The 15,407-nt window shown below is 37.0% G+C and overlaps 1 pseudogene; it reads right to left on the bottom strand.

The window, feature by feature from the left end:
* Positions 1 to 8,794: 8,794 nt before the first annotated feature.
* On the bottom strand, positions 8,795 to 9,655 carry LOC119522457 (annotated as a pseudogene).
* Positions 9,656 to 15,407: the final 5,752 nt, after the last annotated feature.

The raw sequence follows: 15,407 nt of genomic DNA on the forward strand, positions 1-15,407 counted from the left end.
CAGGGACACAAAGAAATTGAAAGTGAAAGGATGGAAAAAAATATTTCATGCAAGCTACAGCCAAAAGAAAGCAGGTGTAGCAATATTAATCTCAGATAAAATAGACTTCAAATGCAGGGATGTTTTGAGAGACAAAGAAGGCCACTACATACTAATAAAAGGGGCAATTCAGCAAGAAGAAATAACAATCGTAAATGTCTATGCACCCAATCAAGGTGCCACAAAATACATGAGAGAAACACTGGCAAAACTAAAGGAAGCAATTGATGTTTCCACAATAATTGTGGGAGACTTCAACACATCACTCTCTCCTATAGATAGATCAAACAGACAGAAGACCAATCAGGAAATTGAAAACCTAAACAATCTGATAAATGAATTAGATTTAACAGACATATACAGGACATTACATCCCAAATCACCAGGATACACATACTTTTCTAGTGCTCATGGAACTTTCTCCAGAATAGATCATATGCTGGGACATAAAACAAGCCTCAATAAATTTAAAAAGATTGAAATTATTCAAAGCACATTCTCTGACCACAATGGAATACAATTAGAAGTCAATAACCATCAGAGACTTAGAAAATTCACAAATACCTGGAGGTTAAACAACACACTCCTAAACAATCAGTGGGTTAAAGAAGAAATAGCAAGAGAAATTGCTAAATATATAGAGACGAATGAAAATGAGAACACAACATACCAAAACCTATGGGATGCAGCAAAAGCAGTGCTAAGGGGGAAATTTATAGCACTAAACGCATATATTAAAAAGGAAGAAAGAGCCAAAATCAAAGAACTAATGGATCAACTGAAGAAGCTAGAAAATGAACAGCAAACCAATCCTAAACCAAGTAGAAGAAAAGAAATAACAAGGATTAAAGCAGAAATAAATGACATAGAGAACAAAAAAACAATAGAGAGGATAAATATCACCAAAAGTTGGTTCTTTGAGAAGATCAACAAGATTGACAAGCCCCTAGCTAGACTGACAAAATCAAAAAGAGAGAAGACCCATATAAACAAAATAATGAATGAAAAAGGTGACATAACTGCAGATCCTGAAGAAATTAAAAAAATTATAAGAGGATATTATGAACAACTGTATGGCAACAAACTGGACAATGTAGAAGAAATGGACAATTTCCTGGAAACATATGAACAACCTAGACTGACCAGAGAAGAAATAGAAGACCTCAACCAACCCATCACAAGCAAAGAGATCCAATCAGTCATCAAAAATCTTCCCACAAATAAATGCCCAGGGCCAGATGGCTTCACAGGGGAATTCTACCAAACTTTCCAGAAAGAACTGACACCAATCTTACTCAAACTCTTTCAAAACATTGAAGAAAATGGAACACTACCTAACTCATTTTATGAAGCTAACATCAATCTAATACCAAAACCAGGCAAAGATGCTACAAAAAAGGAAAACTACCGGCCAATCTCCCTAATGAATATAGATGCAAAAATCCTCAACAAAATACTTGCAAATCGAATCCAAAGACACATTAAAAAAATCATACACCATGACCAAGTGGGGTTCATTCCAGGCATGCAAGGATGGTTCAACATAAGAAAAACAATCAATGTATTACAACACATTAAAAACTCGAAAGGGAAAAATCAATTGATCATCTCATTAGATGCTGAAAAAGCATTTGACAAAATCCAACATCCCTTTTTGATAAAAACACTTCAAAAGGTAGGAATTGAAGGAAACTTCCTCAACATGATAAAGAGCATATACGAAAAACCCACAGCCAGCATAATACTCAATGGTGAGAGACTGAAAGCCTTCCCTCTAAGATCAGGAACAAGACAAGGATGCCCGCTGTCACCACTGTTATTCAACATTGTGCTGGAAGTGCTAGCCAGGGCAATCTGGCAAGACAAAGAAATAAAAGGCATCCAAATTGGAAAAGAAGAAGTAAAACTGTCATTGTTTGCAGATGATATGATCTTATATCTAGAAAACCCTGAGAAATCGACGATACAGCTACTAGAGCTAGTAAACAAATTTAGCAAAGTAGCGGGATACAAGGTTAATGCACATAAGTCAGTAATGTTTCTATATGCTAGAAATGAACAAACTGAAGAGACACTCAAGAAAAAGATACCATTTTCAACAGCAACTAAAAAAATCAAGTACCTAGGAATAAACTTAACCAAAGATGTAAAAGACCTATACAAAGAAAACTACATAACTCTACTAAAAGAAATAGAAGGGGACCTTAAAAGATGGAAAAATATTCCATGTTCATGGATAGGAAGGCTAAATGTCATTAAGATGTCAATTCTACCCAAGCTCATCTGCGGATTCAGTGCAATCCCAATCAAAATTCCAACAACCTACTTTGCAGACTTGGAAAAGCTAGTTATCAAATTTATTTGGAAAGGGAAGATGCCTTGAATTGCTAAAGACACTCTAAAAAAGAAAAACGAAGTGGGAGGACTTACACTCCCTGACTTTGAAGCTTATTATAAAGCCACAGTTGCCAAAACAGCATGGTACTGGCACAAAGATAGACATATAGATCAATGGAATCGAATTGAGAATTCAGAGATAGACCCTCAGATCTATGGCCGACTGATCTTTGATAAGGCCCCCAAAGTCACTGAACTGAGCCATAATGGTCTTTTCAACAAATGGGGCTGGGAGAGTTGGATATCCATATCCAAAAGAATGAAAGAGGACCCCTACCTCACCCCCTACACAAAAATTAACTCAAAATGGACCAAAGATCTCAATATAAAAGAAAGTACCATAAAACTCCTAGAAGATAATGTAGGAAAACATCTTCAAGACCTTGTATTAGGCGGCCACTTCCTAGACTTTACACCCAAAGCACAAGCAACAAAAGAGAAAATAGATAAATGGGAACTCCTCAAGCTTAGAAGTTTCTGCACCTCAAAGGAATTTCTCAAAAAGGTAAAGAGGCAGCCAACTCAATGGGAAAATTCTTGGAAACCATGTATCTGACAAAAGACTGATATCTTGCATATACAAAGAAATCCTACAACTCAATGACAATAGTACAGACAGCCCAATTATAAAATGGGCAAAAGATATGAAAAGACAGTTCTCTGAAGAGGAAATACAAATGGCCAAGAAACACATGAAAAAATGTTCAGCTTCACTAGCTATTAGAGAGATGCAAATTAAAACCACAATGAGATACCATCTAACACCGGTTAGAATGGCTGCCATTAAACAAACAGGAAACTACAAATGCTGGAGGGGATGTGGAGAAATTGGAACTCTTATTCATTGTTGGTGGGACTGTATAATGGTTCAGCCACTCTGGAAGTCAGTCTGGCAGTTCCTTAGAAAACTAGATATAGAGTTACCATTCGATCCAGCGATTGCACTTCTCGGTATATACCCGGAAGATCGGAAAGCAGTGACACGAACAGATATCTGCACGCCAATGTTCATAGCAGCATTATTCACAATTGCCAAGAGATGGAAACAACCCAAATGTCCTTCAACAGATGAGTGGATAAATAAAATGTGGTATATACACACGATGGAATACTACGCGGCAGTAAGAAGGAACGATCTTGTGAAACATATGACAACATGGATGAACCTTGAAGACATAATGCTGAGCGAAATAAGCCAGGCACAAAAAGAGAAATATTATATGCTACCACTAATGTGAACTTTGAAAAATGTAAAACAAATGGTTTATAATGTAGAATGTAGGGGAACTAGCAGTAGAGAGCAATTAAGGAAGGGGGAACAATAATCCAAGAAGAACAGATAAGCTATTTAACGTTCTGGGGATGCCCAGAAATGACTATGGTCTGTTAATTTCTGATGGATATAGTAGGAACAAGTTCACAGAAATGTTGCTATATTATGTAACTTTCTTGGGGTAAAGTAGGAACATGTTGGAAGTTAAGCCGTTAGGTTAGTTGTCTTTTTCTTACTCCCTTGTTATGGTCTCTTTGAAATGTTCTTTTATTGTATGTTTGTTTTCTTTTTAACTTTTTTTTTCATACAGATGATTTAAAAAAGAAGGGAAAGTTAAAAAAAAAAAAAAAAGGAAAGAAAGAAAAACAAGGAAAAAAAAAAAAGATGTAGTGCCCCCTTGAGGAGCCTGTGGAGAATGCAGGGGTATTCGCCTACCCCACCTCCATGGTTGCTAACATGACCACAGACATAGGGGACTGGTGGTTTGATGGGTTGAGCCCTCTACCATAAGTTTTACCCTTGGGAAGACGGTTGCTGCAAAGGAGAGGCTAGGCCTCCCTATATTTGTGCCTAAGAGTCTCCTCCTGAATGCCTCTTTGTTGCTCAGATGTGGCCCTCTCTCTCTGGCTAAGCCAACTTGAAAGGTGAAATCACTGCCCTCCCCCCTACGTGGGATCAGACACCCAGGGGAGTGAATCTCCCTGGCAACGTAGAATATGACAACCGGGGAGGAATGTAGACCCGGCATCGTGGGACGGAGAACATCTTCTTGACCAAAAGGGGGATGTGAAAGGAAATGAAATAAGCTTCAGTGGCAGAGAGATTCCAAAACGAGCCGAGAGGTCACTCTGGTCGGCACTCTTATGCACACTTTAGACAACCCTTTTTAGGTTCTAAAGAATTGGGGTAGCTGGTGGTGGATACCTGAAACTATCAAACTACAACCCAGAACCCATGAATCTCGAAGACAGTTGTATAAAAATGTAGCTTATGAGGGGTGACAATGGGATTGGGAAAGCCATAAGGACCACACTCCACTTTGTCTAGTTTATGGATGGATGAGTAGAAAAATAGGGGAAGGAAACAAACAGACAAAGGTACCCAGTGTTCTTTTTTACTTCAATTGCTCTTTTTCACTCTAATTATTATTCTTGTTATTTTTGTGTGTGTGCTAATGAAGGTGTCAGGGATTGATTTAGGTGATGAATGTACAACTATGTAATGGTACTGTAAACAATCGAAAGTACGATTTGTTTTGTATGACTGCGTGGTATGTGAATCTATCTCAATAAAATGATGATAAAAAAAAAATATTCTTCTCAATTTCTCTTAAAAAAGCCAGTTGGGCTTTTGATGGGGATTGCATTGAGTCAGCGGATCAGTTTGGGGAGTATTGTCATCTTGCAATGTTGAGTCTTCCAATCCACGAACACTAATAGTTTTGCCATTTAGTTAGGTCTTTAATTTTTTTCAACAATGTTTTGTAATTTCCAGTGTACAAATCTTGTACTTCTTCGTTAAATTCCTAGACATTTTATTCTTTTAGATGCTGTTGTGAATGGAATCATTTTTATAATTTCATTTTTAGATTGTTTATTGTTAGTATATAGAAATATAATTGATTTCTGTATATTGAAAAAAAAAAAAAAACACTGAACTGACATCAGCTTTACCTTTCCCAAAAATTAAAGCATACCATTGTGAAACTAATGAACTTTTCAAGGCATCACTGTGAAATAAAGTCAAAATTCTGGTTATGGTTTTTTTCTACATAACATGATAAAAAATTACATTTTACTCGTTTACTCATTTTATAGAAACTCAATACACACAAATTCAGGTATACATGATTGGCAACTGAAAAAATAAAGGTGAGAGGGAATTAAATTTTTTTTAATTATTTCTATGATTAATTCTGTTTACTTGTTATATTAGAGTATTTGCTTTTTTTTAATGTGTAATAGATATGTTCATATAAGAAATACTAAAAATGGGGTTCACAACAATTGTATAACTACGTAGCTTACAAGAGATGACAGTATGATTGTGAAAACCTTGTGGATCACAGCCTGTTTATCCAGTGCATGGATGAAAAATGGGAACAAAACTAAATGAAAAATAGGGTGGGGCGGGTGATTTGGGTGTACTTTTTTACTTTTATTTTTATTCCTTCTGGTGTAAGAAAAATGTTCAAAAATAGATTGGAGTGATGAATGCACGACTATATGATGGTACTGTGAACAGCTGACTGGACACCATGGATGACTGTATGATATATGACTATATCTCAATAAAACTGAAAAAAAAAATAACATTTGTCTTTAATTCACCTCTCACTGATAGATCACTACTTCAACTTTGCTTTTGCTTTTATCTGTCTATTTTGCCTTTGCTTAGGTAGAGACAGACAGCTCAAAGCTTTAACTCCTATATAGGCCCTTCTTCATATTGGTTTTCTGTTCAGTTTTTCAGAAACATTCAACTTATGTCTTCCTCCTGGATATTTAATGCCTCACCTTAACCAAGAACATACTCCAGGAACCAGATATGTGGATATTGTATTGGACAAAGAAGTAATTTATTTCTTCAGGTCTGGTAATAACAGGACCTGAGGTAGGCCTTACTTAAAGGCAACAATTTGGAATAGGCTTTCTCAGACCTTGATATACAGGCTTAAAGCTTTAAACCTTTCATGTTCCTAATCCGTATAACTACATTCAACCGTATTATCTTGACCAATGAAGTACCTTGAACTTCACCCCACTTTATTGAGTAACCCCAGTTTTGGGCAATTGTCCATCATACTCTCCCTGGATACGTACACCCAGCTTGAGACTCCCTCATGATCATACAAAAGAACTTCTCTGGGAAGACAGTTGGGTAAACTGGCTTGGGGCTGGATTGGCTAAGTATTTGTGCAGAGTGGCCTAAATGGCATGGGCCCATTAATAGGAAGTAACCACAATTTTATTCACAGAAGAGATCGATCCAAGTTGCAAACCAGGAAGTCAACTCTGTGTATAAGAATAAGTAAGTATAGGGTCAAGAGCCTGAGACTTAGTCTAGAGTTCAGGAGCTGGTCAGCATCAGGAAATGAACCTAAAGGAAGGAGCAAGGGGAAGAACAATGATCTACTAATCAGATCTTAGTCAAGGAAAGTGTGGTGTTGGATCAGCTTTTATTATGAACACACTGTCCAGGAATATGTTCTGCTCTCTATGACTGCTCTAGAGAAGATTGATCCCAGGGTTCTTGAGATTAAACTTTAAGGTTAGAAGGATAATTCTCTAGTGGATGTCACCTGTTCACTATCCTGCAGCAGTGATTACTGCTCAGATGGACCCTACTCTGACCTCTTTAGATTGTGTGGATGTTGTGGTATGCTTCCTGCATGTCAGGATCACAGTCACTCCACCTATGATGAATGTTCCTGCTCTCTGGGGAATGTTCCCTCTGATAATGAACACTTTCCCTGAGAGGGCTCAGTTTCTAGGGCAGAAATAGTAGGTCCAAGTTCTCATGGATATGTAAAGGGCACAATTATCATCTTCAGGTCATCTTTTGGTGTCACTCCCTGGGTGTGATGCAACAGTCTGACCAACTCCAAAGCAAACCCTAATAAATAAAAGATAAATTTGAGCAGTGAAACAACTGTAAATAATAAAGCTTTTTGAGGCAAAAAAAGATAGATTTGAGAGAGCCAACACCACTAATCAATAAGACAATAAGGGATTATTAAACAAATTTAACAGGGAAATAGACTATTTGGAAAAATGATACTTAAATTGGTATGCTTCAATAAACAGAATAGTGTTCAGGAATAGACTCACACATATAGGGTTATTTGATTTATGATATAGTGATAGAGTAGTATGCTGGTTTGAATCTGGTATGTACCCCATAAAAGACTATGTTCTTTTAATCCAATCTTGTGGGGTAGGACTTTTTGATTTAGATTGTTTCCATGGAGATATGACACCACCCATTCAAGGTGGGTCTCAATCATCTTCACTGGCATCCTCTATGAGAGGATAAAAAGCAGAGGCATTTTGAAGACAGCTCAGAGATGCTTAGACAGAAATGCCCCGGGGGAGACAAGTGGAGAAGGTAAGGGAGGAGTTAAGATATGTAACACAGAATTTGCCCCAGGGAGAAGCTAAAAAGACGCTGAAAGAAAACCTAAGATAAGTAATCCAGAGTTTGCCCCTGGGAGAAGCTAAGAGAGAAGCTAAAACAGAAGCCCAGAGACATTTTGGAGAAAGTGACAGAAACTAGAAGCTAAACTCAGTAGAGGACTGGGAGAGTCTAGCCATGTGCCTTCCTATGTGACAGAAGAACCCCAGATGCCATTGGCCTTTCTTCAGAGAAGGTATTGTCCTGTTGATGCCTTAACTGGGACATTTTCATGGCCTTAGAACAGTAAATTTGTGAACTAATAATCCCCCATTGTAAAAGCTGATCCATTTCTGGCATATTGCATTTTGGAAGCTTTAGCAACCTGAAAAAAGTAGTATAGTGGGGAAACAAAATTGCTACTTCAACTGGATATCCATTTGAACAAGATGAATTCTTCACCCCCATCTCAGAACATACCCCAGGATTATGGTGTGGTCTAAAACAAATATGACAAGAAAATGGTTTTCATCACAGAACCAGGGACAGAGGTGAGATACACCTACCCAGTGAGCAAGAATAGGAAGGAGAGATTCTGAAGTGACATCATTCATGTTAGTATACTGGTTCAGGAAATGTTGACAGCAATGGAGCCAAATGTCGGCTCCTAGACTTCCAATTAACTTCAAACATTTTCAATCTTTTTACAAAGGAAAAAAATAAGAGTTAATTTCTCCATTGACTTGATAAACTTTCAAAAGAATAACTTGTTGGGCCTGTGAGTGGGTCCTGCAGTGGGGGCGGCATGCAGCCTAGTCACACAGATTTATTTTCCTTAAGAAGTAAAATGAAGTTTGAATAGTACAGTCTGTGGGGTGGTGACATCGGCGACTGCCAGTTCTTGCCCATCAACACGTCCCAATTCTTTCAATGTCTTGAAGAGATTTGGCCTTGTTCGCTCTTCAATAGAGGTTACTGACTGGATTTTTGGAAAATCCACTGAATGATCAGGATCATCTCCATCTAATGGCACCCCTTCTCCAAAAGGTTGTTCCTTAGGCCACTGCAATATTCTTACATACTCAACACAGTGTTCTGGTAGCCTGGGCATAGATGCAATGGTGCACATGGGAAAATTAACCTGTGGTGGATAAAGTTCCAGTGTACATTTAATACGAGCAGTCATTCCTGGTAGAATCACCCTGGCATTTCCTTTAAAACCTTCTGTTCCTCATCTATCAAAGGGACAATGGAGCTTGGATCTAACACACCATCTTCATAATTTAGAAGAGATATCAGCATGCCATTTATCCATCTTCTGGCAGTGATAGAGTCCAGTCCACATACAATAATATGAAATTGTCAATAGAAAGTGCCATTAAAATCCTGAATCTTGTTGAAATGTGGAACTACATTGCATTTAGGAATTCTTGCATTTAGAAATTCAGCAGCAACTTCAGCTTTAGGAATTCCAACATCTTTAGGCCTAAATAAAAACTGCTCATTTAGATTGGAAACATCTATAGTGTCCATGTCTATGACATGAATCTGTCTAAAACCAGACAATGCCAGCTTTCTTAGGAGCTCACATCCTAAGCCGCCATCTCCAATGACTAGAGCTTTACCTGTATCTAACAAAAACTTCAGAGATTCAGTGCTCGGTTTGAAATCAGGGTGTGTGAAGAGTCCAGGTCGCTCAAAGAACTTCTTTACATGGTTCCAGCGACCTTCCCAGTCTCCAGTGTCCCCACACCCACCATCAACAGCCACTTTCTCAGCCAGCAGCTCCTCTATTCTCCTTCTTTCCTTCTCTGGCTCCTCGCCATCCACCATATTGTTCTCCACCTTTTCCCACAATGATTGGTTTTAAGCAAGGAATTGATGTGTTCAGGTTGATATTTTTAAAAACATGCCTTTTGTATGGGGTATGCATTTGCATGATTTACCTTGGAATGGAAGGATCAACATAATAAAGATATAAATTCTCAATTTGAAATGCACAGGTTTAAGATGACTCCCATCAAAATTCCAACAAGGTTTTTTTGGATGACATAGACAAGATATTTTAAAATTTATATGGAATGAAAAATGAACTAGAAAGCAAAGACTATTTTTAAAAAGAAAAAGTGAGAGGAACTCATCTCCTTGATTTCAATACTTATAATATAGAAAATCGAGGCTGTTGGGTATGGGTGCTGGGATATACATGTTAATAAGTGGAACAGAATGGAGAACCCAGAAATATATCCACACTAATATGCTCAAGTGATTTTTGACAAAGTGACAGTGCAGCAGCCCAGAGCTTGGAACCCTTAAACAGCCTGTAACAAGCCTGACTTAGCCAAGGATAGAGGTCAAGAGAGTAAACAATCTCACCAGAGGGGGAAGAATGTAACCACAGAAGCAAAAATGGCATTGATTGTACCTTTATTATTATTATTTTTTAGCTCTTATGTACATATGTATATTCAACAGAAAACACATGTTCTTTAAATTCATACATGGGGAGATTCCATGTTACAAGGGCCCAACAGAGGCCTCAATAAATTCAAAAAAGTTGGAAAAAAAAAGAATATCTTGTTGTCAATGTCCTAGCACTTTGATTCTTTCTTGCCTTTTGTCTTCCATACTTCACTAATCTATTAACCTGCAGTTTCTAAGAATATAAGAAAAGAAGTTTTAGGGGATGCCAAGAATTTGCGTTTTAAATAGTTAGGAGCTATCCAGTTTATTTGTTAAAGAATGGGTAAAGAAACCATAAATAAGTACAGCAAAATGTAATTTCCTTCCAAGGTATAATTAACTTACTTTAATAATCTTCATTTGAAAATATTTATGATGCCCAAATTGTTATTCTTTTTGTACCATCTTATAAGCCAAAAGAATCCTAAGGATTTTATCTTTAATGATAAATCCTGTCATGACATATTGTAAAATTCATATTCATTCTAAAAGAAAATCAAAACAAAGAGAAATTGAGAAAATGCATTACACATTATTATGCTTATAATAATATCCTCAATGAATAAAGAACTCATAAGATAGACTAGGAAAAGTCTTAGATTGCAAGATGAAATGAGAGAAGATGAAAAAACAATGAAGACATTTAAATAGCAATAAAAGAAATGCAAATAAAAGCAGTTATTAATACAATTTTCCCCATCAAATTCAAGGGTTATTTAAAGATAATTATTTCCTGTGGTGGTGCAGAGAGATGGGACATTTGCACATTACCTGATGGACTGTAAATCTGTACAGTGCTTTTCCAGAAAGCAATTTGTCCAAGCCTAGCAAGAGTGTTAAAAAATTGTTCCTGTCCATAGAATAAATTAAATTTTTACAAGTTTATACTGATATAAATAAATGAATAAATAAATAAGTGAAGTAAAAGAAGATACAATTCCTTCATATAGTAGAATGCCAATCAATAAATGTAGAAGGAAGAGTGGTAATCGAAAATCACCAGTTGGCAAACACTGCAGTTAATAATCATTGTAGGCAAGGATAATTAATAGGTGCTGAACATTGTGGACAAATGAAACCAAAAGTTGGTTCTTTGAAAGAAGCAATAAAACTGACAAACCTTTACCTAGACTGACAAAGAAAAAGAGAATGCAAATGACAAAAATCTGAAATGAAATGAGAGACATAATTACCAACCTTACAGAAATAAAAAGGATTATAAGCGGTTACAGTGAACAGTTATATGCTAACAAATTAGGTAACCTAGATGAAATGGCAATTTCTTAGAAACATGCAAATTACCTAAACTGACTCAAGAAGAAATAGATCTCAACAGACCAATAACATGTAAAGAGATTGAATCAGTAATCAAAAACCTCCCAACAAACAAAATCTCAGGACAAAACGGTTTCACTGGTGAATTTTACTAAACATTCAAAGATGAATATCACTTGCAGTGCACAGGCACAGCACCTGGAATGGACATTTTGGTCTTTGTCTGCAGTTATGCAGAAGTATCTCTAAAGTAGACTGCTACATGTGAAATTGCCCAATGGTGCATTCTTGTGCATCCTTGGAAACTGCACCTTCCTCATCTTTCAGATCAGGTTCAACCTGAGTTCTAGAATGGTATTTTGTCCCCAGCATTAACATTCTAGTGCTGTGTCATTTCCCTTTTAGCAGGTTATAAGTGACCAAACTCTGTGTGATCCTCCATTGAAGCAGGAAGGCAAGCCCGGATGGTGGAGAAAAAAATGGAAACAAAGTCTGTCCAGAAGAAGCCTAAAGAAGATAGTGAACCAATAGAGAAGCAACAAGACTCAGAAAGCAAGTTGCATCCATCTACAGTAAAGAACAGACTGAGAAAAAAGGCAAAGTATCTAAGAAAATTGGAAAAATACCTCCTCTGACCACAGAATTTTTTTGTAAAGGAAGCCTCTCTTTAAACTCACATAGTAAGAGTTTGAAATGCAGTTCAGACTTATCTCATCATGAAGGAAGCTGTATGGGAAGGAATAATCAATTTAATTAGTTGAACCCTTCTGCCAGAGCTTACCCCTTGTGGTAATAACCACCCATAAAGTGCAAATATGTGAAAATGCCCTCCATTAAAAAAATTTGAACCCCACTGATAACAGAACATTCATATTGCAGAGAAACCCTGTGAATTTACTGAATTTGGGAAAACTTCTTTCATTCACATATCATACTTTATTAAATGTAGAAGTCATGCTGGAGAGAAACCCTGTGTTTCTAAGGAATATTGAAATGCCTTTAGCTAGATGACAAATCTCATTAAGCAGAAGAAAGTTCATACTGGAGAGAAATCAGTGAATGTAACAAAACTTCATTGAGCATTACAAAATTTATATGGGAGAGAAACCTTTGTACTGAATATGATAAAGTTTTCTCTAGAATCTCATTTCTTACCCTACATTTGAAAGGTAATACAGGGGGAAATCTTATAAATGTAAGAAATGTGGAAAAATCTTAAGCCAGAAATAAATCCTCATTCATCAAAAAATCAGTACTGGAGACAAACCTTGTGAATGTGGGTGTACTGGTTTGTATATATTATGTCCCCCGGAAAAAGCCATGTTCTTTGATGCAATCTTGTGGGGGAAGACATATTAGTGGGGATTAATTTGGAACATTTGGATTAGGTTGTTTCCATGGAAATGCACCCCACCCAACTGTGGGTGATAACTCTGATTGGATAATTTCCATGGAGGTGTGGCCCCACCCATTCAGCATGGGCCTTGATTAGTTTACTGGAGCACTATATAAGCTCAGACAGAAGGCATGAGCTTGCTACAGCCAAGAGGGACACTTTGAAGAAAGCACAGAAGCTGAGAAAGTAGCTGCAGATGAGAAGCAGCTTGAAGATGGCTGTTGAAAGCAGACTCTTGCTCCAGAGAAGCTAAGAGAGGACAAACACCCCCAAGAGCAACCAAGAGTGACATTTTTTGAGGAACTGCAGCTTAGAGAGGAACATCCTGGGAGAAAGCCATTTTGAAACCAGAACTTTGGAGCAGAAGCCAGCCATGTGCCTTCCCAGCTAACAGAAGTTTTTCAGACACCACTGGCCATCCTCCAGTGAAGGTACCCGGTTGCTGATGTGTTACCTTGGACACTTTATGGCCTTAAGACTGTAATTGTTTAACCAAATAAACCCTCTTTTATAAAAGCCAATCCATCTCTGGTGTTTTGCATTCTGGCAGCCTTAGCAAACAGTGGGTAAGTTTCCATTCAGATGTTAACCTCAGTCAGCACAGAATTTATAGTGGGAAAAAACCCTTTGTCTGTAAGGTATGTGGGAAGGTCTTCAGCCACACATCAAACCTCACTGAGCATGAAAGTTTTCATACCAGAGAGAAACCTTTTGAATGTAATGAATGTGGAAAAGGCTTCAGTCAAAAGTAGGATGTCATTAAACATCAGAACACTCATACTGGAGAGAAGCTTTGTGAATGTAATGAATGTGGGAAATCCTTCAGCCAGAAGAAAAACCTCCTTACCTATCAGAAGAGTCACACTGGTGAGAAACCATTTGAGTGTAAGAATTGTGGAAAAGCTTTCATTTAGAAGTCAAACCTCATTAGACACCAGAGAACTCACATGGGAGAGAAGCCCTTTGTATATAAGGAGTGTGGGAAAACCTTCAATGGCAAATCAAACCTTACTGAGCATGAGAAAATTCATATTGGAGAGAAACACTTTAAATGTAGTGAATGTGGCACATCTTTTGGCCAGAAGAAGTACCTCATAAAACATCAAAACATTCACACTGGAGAGAAATCCTATGAACATAATGAATGTGGAAAAGCCTCTCCTCAATGAACATCACTTATTGTACATGTGAGAATTCATTCAGGTGATAAACCTTATGAACACAATATATGTGAAAAAGCCTTCTCTCAAAGCTCATCTTGTATGGTGCATGTGAGAAGCCATACAAGTGAGAAACCCTATGGTTGTAATGAATGTGGGAAAGCCTTCTCCCAGCTTTCAACCCTTGCTCTACATTTGAGAATACACACAGGTAACAAGCCTTATCAGTGTAGTGAATGTGGGAAAACTTTCAGCCAGAAATCACAGCACATTAGACACAAGAAAATTCATACTCATTAAAAACCCTAAGAATACCTTGAAGATGTGAAATTTTTCATTATGAATTCACATCTCACAGCACATCAGAAATAGTCATTCTGAAGCAAAGCACAATAAATGAGGAAAACAAAAGCTAAAAACTTATGGAATGCCAGAGATTACATACTGAGGAGAAGGACATTCATATGATGAAAAGCCTGTGACAATAAGAAACCTATAGCAAACAGCAAAGGTAATTCTGAAACTAGAAGCATTTCCACTAAAATTGGGGAAGAAGAAACAGATGCATGCTATCATATTGCTATCAGCATAGATCTGGAGATCCTAACCAATGTTATAAATAAAAAAAAGTTGTAAGTGTTGGAAAGCAAGAAACAATACTAGATATCATCTACAAATAATATAAAACTCTTGTGGCATTGATGCAGCAGAAAAGAAGTGAGCCCAGAAACAGACTCACACACTTATTAGAATTTGGAATATGATAGAAATGGCATCAGGAAATGATGAAGTAATGGGACTACTTTAAAAATAGTTTGGAGGTAATTTGTTGTCCAGGGAAGGGAATAAGCCATATACAAAAGTAAAATGCAAAAGGGTTAAAAACAAGAATATGAAAAAGATAAGTACTTAAACAATCTTGAAAATAGGGGAGCATTACTTCAAACAAATCCAAAAATACCTAGCAATTCTTCTCTGAGTATGTATACTCAGAAAATATGTACCAGCAGGATATTTACTGTGACATGATTTGTAATAACCAAAAATTTGAAACAAATACCCATCAGGAATGAAATGGAAAATTCTTGTGATAGAATACTATATATGTAAAATGCAGCATAGGAGAAAGGCATTAACAGAGAAAGGTCATGTTGAAAAATCATGTTGAGACGGAAAAATCAAGTTGCATAGTGATGCATATAGTACAATGAAATTTTTGTAAATTTGAATAAAGACTTCCCTCATAAAATTCAGTAGCATATATTGGTAATGGATGCATATTGTATGTAAA

The sequence above is a fragment of the Choloepus didactylus genome, chromosome X (assembly GCF_015220235.1).
Source record: "Choloepus didactylus isolate mChoDid1 chromosome X, mChoDid1.pri, whole genome shotgun sequence".
Taxonomy (NCBI): domain Eukaryota; kingdom Metazoa; phylum Chordata; class Mammalia; order Pilosa; family Megalonychidae; genus Choloepus; species Choloepus didactylus.